At 36.7% G+C, this 7,227-nt stretch overlaps 1 protein-coding gene across 1 annotated transcript in view; it reads right to left on the bottom strand.

Moving 5' to 3' along the window:
• LOC144964589 (uncharacterized) overlaps nucleotides 1-184 on the bottom strand; it is a 37,068-nt gene extending 36,884 nt beyond the window's left edge. The window contains exon 1 of the mRNA XM_078899038.1: nucleotides 1-184. This exon is cut by the window's left edge and continues 608 nt beyond it. The gene's annotated coding sequence lies outside the window, so the exon portion shown is untranslated.
• Between the last annotated feature and the right edge of the window lie 7,043 nt (nucleotides 185-7,227).

Here is a 7,227-nt window from a genome sequence, read left to right as displayed (position 1 = left end):
AGCGCCTCACTCGCGAGAGCCGCCAATCCAATGTAAATGGGTTAGTAAGAAACACCGACTAATTGCCAATAAACTCGTGTAAACTTTCTTCCTCTTGAATGCAATGTAAAACCTCTACGATTACAATGGGATAAGTGGATTCCGTTCTCGAGTTTCCACGAACGAGGCGAGAAATTGAGTGTGCGAGGCCAATGATTGCTAAGTGTCTTTATCAAACTATAAACGCGTTGGCGAGACAATCGCAGCATGCATGCATCATGAGTACCGAAGCGGCACAGCAGCAGCGGTAGGAGGACGGACGAACGGACGGACGGGGGGTGCGGCGAACCAGGGGCGAGTGGCATGGCAGAGAATGAGTGGCACTTTCTCAAAAGGTCTGCAATGGCACTGAGATTACACCAAGGTTGGAATCGTTATGTTATTATTGGTTCCAGACAAGAGATTTCGTGTCATTGTTCCTGTACAACATCATTCCATACCGATATGATTATATTTTGTCGTGTTAAGTATGATAAAACTTGACTTAACATAGTCTTTACTAGAGACAATACAATGTCTGTTTTTAATGTGGCATAAACAAAAATCTGACATTTCTTTCATTTTTAATTTTAAATAACTTTTCGGCACCTGGTCTAGCCCGACATAATACCACTTTGAGACTAGATATATTTCTTAGATTTGTTTTTGTTTTGTGTGTTTTGTTTTGTTTTTATTTGGGTGTTTTTCTGGGTTTTTCTTTTTAAAATATTAATTGTGGACGATTGTTATAGAAAAGGCAATTTTTTTTTCATCTCCCTCTCCCCAACCCAGAATGGAATGAATGAAAGGAATCTTTGTCGCTTTTATTCATAAATTTATTTTTTGTGTTAGACTCCAATTTCTTTTATTTTTCAACTATTCTTTTAAAGATCTCATTGACTTGCTATTTGGAAAAGATTTGCAAAAGTATGATTGTTTCAACATAAATCATTCGAGTATTTATCCTTTGGCAAGATTATCCACCCCAATTTGCTCACTTTGGACAACATAAGTGATTCTTGTTGACATCAGATTTTTTAAAAATTATTATTTGTCTATATTATTTCGTGGAATGCCTAGGCGACTTCTAACAATTTGTTTTCCATAATTCACGTGTATCTGTTGCTTTCTTGGGTTTCTTTTTTATCTTAAGAGGGTTTATCGAAATATTGGAGGGAGGGAGGGGGGGGGGGTGGTGAAGGGAAGTTTAAAAAGTCGTTAGAGATTTTATTTTTAAAATTAGCTATAGAAATCACGACGCGACTGCCTTTCTTAATACTTCTGCTCCTTTATATTAATCACCCCAAAGAATATGAAATACTTTCCCCTTGTTTTGTTTTTTTTTTCACTATTATAAAGGACCTAATTCCAACAAAACAAAAATGTAGACTAGAGCAATCACCACACACACACATACACACACACACACACATACACACACATACACACACACATAGACGAACCTGGCTTTTCAGACTCCTCAGTCCACCCAACGCAACATTGATTGAGTAGCTGGGTCTATGTTTGATCAAGCAGAAATACCTTGTGATCGCATTCTATCTCGATGGACAAAACTTATTACTGTCCGTTTCACGCTGCAAAAACTAATGTTAACCGACCCAATGCTCTCAAATGAGTCTAAAAGACTACTTTCTGACAATTAGAGCCAATGTCGACAAAACATTGGGTAACTGAATGTTTTTGAAAGCAGTGACCACATAAAATACGCCGTGTTATCATAAGGAGAAGAGATGGCCTTGTTAATTCATTGATGTCTAAAGAAGCAGCACAAATTGTACATATCTTTTACTTATAATGAGGCACTTATTTCTCTGCGTAATCATACTTGCTATATTTTCATAGTTGTGTGCTTTCCATGTGTAATAATACATTTTAGTTAAAGAAGGATTGTGTTTTCATTATTTCATATATTATTATTATTGTTACGCTGTGTTGTCTACAATTTTGTATAGTAGGTGTGAAAGGGCAAAGAAAGGTAACTAGAGCTAAGAAAATGAAAACAAATTAAATGGAAAAGCGACAGTTTTGTATTCGTATGCGTTCGTGTAATGTGAGGGTTAATGTGTATGGGTTTGTGTGTATGTGTATGTGTTTGTTTGTGTGTTTGTGTTATTGTATGCAGGTAACACATCAAAAGAGGCCAGGCCATTGTATGTTGATTGTGTGCCCATAGGTTTTGCACTTGATAGACGGAGGAAGGATTTATAGGTGAGAGATAAGATGTCTGAAAGGGTGAGGGGGAGGGGCCAAAGTATTCTAGGTGGGCGGGGCTTTACAGGTAAATGGAGGTTTGGATAGGACAGGGAGTGTATACGAACGATAACAATGAAACAAATAAACAAACAAGAATCGATAATAACCCGTTACAAACACCGATAACATGATTTGTAGGCAAAGCACTTACAAAGTGAGATACAGAAGTGAACACCTTAAATATTGTAAGGCATTCACGGCTTTACAATTATTAAATCGCCTTAGGATACTGAGGTTATTTCATTTATTTCATTACTTCAGCAAGACCTATAGAACCATATTATTACAATAGAAATTGCTTGGTATGCATTTGTACTCGAAACCTTGTTTGCAGTAATACAACAGCCACTTGTTTTTGTGCCACCTACTTTTGTGAGGGTTTTTTGGTTTGTATGTTTGTTTTTTGTTGTATTGTTTTTGTTTTTGTTGTGTTTTTATTTTATGTTGTTTGTTGCTGTTTTGAGCTTTTGTTTTTAAACAAGCACTCTTATATTATTTTACGCGAGGCTCAACAATCTCAAATGACTGTCATCCATCTGGTAACTTAACACGCCCATCATAGCTTGACTTTGTTTAATACGAAACACAGTACCGTTGAGCCATCGACGTTAGATTACAGTCCCAAGCAATATTTGTCTTAAATCTATTATCAATTTTCTTCGGTACTTATTGTGGTCAAGCCTCGTCATCGGGCGGATTTCATATTGGGATTTGAGAGCATTCAAAAGGACACCATCCACTCTATTTAGACCATTATGAATCCCGTGTACTTCGGACATTATTAGAATTCCCATATTATTCAATCTCATACGCCCCCTAATGCCGCGATAATCTTCTTTGATATTCCCCCTATCAAATGGACTAAGAAAGGCATATTTAAAATTTTGAGAGAAATCGTAATATGACGCAAACATCCCAAATTTTATATATATATATATATATATATATATATATATATATATATATATATATATATATATATATATTACTTTTTAAAAAGAAAGTGAGTAGGATAACCTTTCTTTAGAGAAATATGCACTTTATGTGCTCAAAGCACTTTTAAAGGGGTCCCAAGCCAACAGTTGTCGACCAAATCCTGACAGGCGGACAGAGAAATATTTGGAACGGATCCGTTTGGATTTAAACTGCTGTATGAATGTTTTTATTATCTTTTTTATTTGCTGAAGAAGGGTTTTGAACCCGAAATATTCCGTGTTTGGTATTAGTTCATTTTCGAAGCTGTTATTTATTCATTTTGTTGGTTTTGTTAAAGCTTTCAACCACACAGTTAAGTTACCTTTTTGTGTGGTTACAACTTTGTGTCATTGTTTCAACAACCAAAACTGGTATTGTTTCAACAGCCAAAACTGGTAAGCGTTTGATTTAAGCACAAACCACCAATACCTGGCGATTTTATATGTATAAATGGCAGGGTTGTGAAGAAGCGTTTCAAACTGTTGAAACCGGCTCTAAATGCATGAATTTAATTTGGCGTGGATAACCTTCATTTACAAGACATTCATCCTATCACCAAATCCTTTCCCATACATTTCCAATCATTGCCGTGAAATCCTCGCTAAGTGACTACTTATTATTGTCACACACACACACACACACATATACACACACACGCAGACACACACAAACACACATGCAGACACATAAACACGTATCCATAAATACATAGATATACAAACGTACCACTATAACATTGCACTATTTCCTATCATCTTCAAACAAATTATTCCATGGTTATACCTTAACTCTTTCACGGCAGGCCCTTCTAATGATTGTTAAACTACATTGTAATGACCACCTAACCAAACTGCAAAATCTTTTCCACATTCATGAATGGTCTTAAGCCCACCAGGCAGCTATCTGCATCACGATACAATTTGACATCGCTGAAAATTGCCAATTGAAACTCCAAATTTTACCACAAAATATTGCATTCTTAACTACCTAAAAAAAGTGCAAATTTTTCCATATTTTGCCATAAAACATTGCCATCCGCCGATCTACATATCCGATGGCGAGTGTCGTGCCATCAGACCAACAAACCCCATTATTATTTATTTTTGATGCGCTGCACTACGACCAACGCCTGAGTTATCTCATCATTTTCTCGAGATAAATATGTAAGTAAATCCTTCCTACTTCCTACCCAATAGGCCAAAAGAGCCGGAGTTTATACCGGTTTTTTTCTTTTAGCGTGAAACAGACAATAGCGATTGCCTGCTATCCTTGGGATAGGGCAATAGTCTATCGCAAAGTACTTTTATCCAGATCTAACAGTCTCACTCATCCAGCAACCCAATCCCAATTGAGTGGATACGGGAGTCAGAAAAAAATCTCGACTGCACCCGGATCAATCTCTGTCCCTTTACGTGTGAAGCGAGTGTTCTATCAAATGAGATATCGGGACCCCCTTATTCTCGAGATATACAAAGAAAGTCTTAAAAAATCACAGAGGATGGAGTTGAAAACCGCAACTAAGGCTATGACACTCGCTTTCGGATCGGAAGGTCCTGGGTTCGAGCCTCGCGCTCGGCGCATAGTTGAGTCCTTGGAAAAGACTCTTTACTCACATTCTCTCACTGTACTCGGGTGTAAACTGAGTACCTGGTCGTTAACAGCGTTGTCTTTGTCCGATAAATTATAATATCGCCTAACAGGCGTCATGTCCCGTCCTACATGTTAAATGTTGCTGTTGACCAGGGACCCCTTGTAAAGCGCTTTGAGCACATTTAGTGGATATTGCGCTATATAAAGCTCAACTTTTTTATTTTAAAAAAATGTTTTAAGGGTTTGCTGCTCTACTAACTGAACTTTTGGGACCCCTTTTCTCGAGCAGATAGACACTAAAGAAGAAAAAAAAAGATACCCAGAGGATGAAATTAAATGAATAGAGTGTAAAGTCGACAACGGCTGGTAACGGTTTGAGTCAAATCCCATAGAACAGGACTCCGTTGTTTTATCGTTGGAATTGATAAGACAATGATAAGACCGTTTAGAGTCATAGACCCCCCTTGAGGGTGACAGCCCCATAATTAAATTAATCGACGAGGAGACGCGCGCTGGTATTTGCCGAGAATTAAATCGGAGGTGTAGATAGGGAAACACGAGCAGTTAGTGGCATTGCAGGAATTTAACGGGCTTACTTTGCTTCGTGCCTTATTGTTAAAATTATGGACCATAAAGTATGATACAGTACTAGATATAGCAGATATAAACACACGAGGAAAATAATCTTTCTCTTTTATTCTCTTCTTCAGGATGGTGTTATGTCGGAAGTAAATGGGTTTTGAATAGAGTTTGAAGTCAAAATGCCCAGAATCCATTAATATTTTAAAAATTAGTCCTTCAGAACCATTAGGTCCATTGAGGCGGAGTTTATCCAGGTTTTTACAGCATGAAACGGACAATTGCAGTTGCTTGCTGTCCTACAGATAGGACGCTATTTATCGCAAAGCACTTTCCGTCAGATTAAACAGACCAAGCTCCCCAATTACTGCTGGGTGGGTGAACATAGGTTCAGAAAAAAACAAAATCTAGACTGCAATTATTAGGATCGACCTTAGTCCCATTGTATGTGAAGCGAGTGCTCTACCAACTGAGCGATCGAGAGCCGCAGAATCAATATATTTCAATTACTTTAAGTTAAAGATACAAATCTGGACCTGAATAACTGCATTTATTTGAATTAAAATTTATAATGTTTAGTTGAAAATTGATTTTAAACATCATATTCATCCCGCACAAAATCGTTTTGAAACGATTAGTCATACAATGTATTTAAATTTTATAATTTTGACAAGTTAGGGATCACCATAATAGACATAGATAACCCCGCCTCTCGGACAGTCGTCATGCGTAAACAATGGCAATAATGAACTACACAGTTTTTGCTATCGATGGCATGCGTCAAAGTAAAATCCCACTATTCTACCGTTTGATCATTAGATCCATCACAGAAAACCACTGTGTAATTTAAACGTTTATAATATGATCGAGAAAATCGTGTTATAACTAGTCACTCATTTGTTGGTATAAAAACAATGACAATAATCAGAGAGAGGTCGATATCATTCACGTTATTGTTTATAAACAACCAACTATGTTTGTCCGAGCACGTGTAAAGGCGTGTCACAAATTCTATGTTTTGATTATTCAAAAATAAACGGGTTAATTGTCCTATACAATTGTCCTATATGTAGTAAAATTACCTGGCACAAAGGGAACAAAAATGTTGTTAGTTTTGGTTTGTACACGATGTTGATTGACAAAGCAGTGAGTTACCCATTATAAGAAACATCCAATTGAATAACAACAAAACACCTCTCTTTATAGTTTTGGGGGCTTTGATCATACGTTGGTTTCCCTACTATGTTTATCATGGTACAAAAAAAAAATGATTTCTTTTTTAATTCATCTTGTATTGTAGGTACAGGGACAACAAATGTAATGACTCATCATACTATTGTAAAAAAAATAAAGTTTGTAATAAAGCTATATTATTCCCCACTCTTTCGTACAACTTCAAGCTCTTGAGCTAGCGTGCGTGATATGAACTCGTTCGTAATTTGCCCACGGCATGGAAATATTGTACAGTATATCATTTTATGATTTCGTATTCTCTTTGTCTGTACCAAAGGTGTGGTATAATATTAATGTATAAATCATTCTTTTAACCAGTAGATATTTGACCATGGAATGTGTGACACACCTTGACATCTGCTGGGACAAACATAGTTAGTTGTTTATAAACAATAACGTGAATGAAATCGTATTCTCTCTGACCATTGTTATTGTTATTGTTGTTATACCGCCAAATTAGTGACTAGTTATTCCACGATTTTCTCGATCAGATTTTCAACGTTTAAGTTTACACATAGTTTTCTGTGTTGGTTCTATTGATCAAACGGTAGAACAGTG

Source organism: Berghia stephanieae, chromosome 2, assembly GCF_034508935.2.
Source record: "Berghia stephanieae isolate SIO BIC M18660-M18661 chromosome 2, UCSD_Bste_1.3, whole genome shotgun sequence".
NCBI classification, from domain to species: Eukaryota; Metazoa; Mollusca; class Gastropoda; order Nudibranchia; family Aeolidiidae; genus Berghia; species Berghia stephanieae.
Note: the sequence above shows the minus strand (reverse complement) of the source record. Positions and strands in the feature narration are given on the sequence as shown.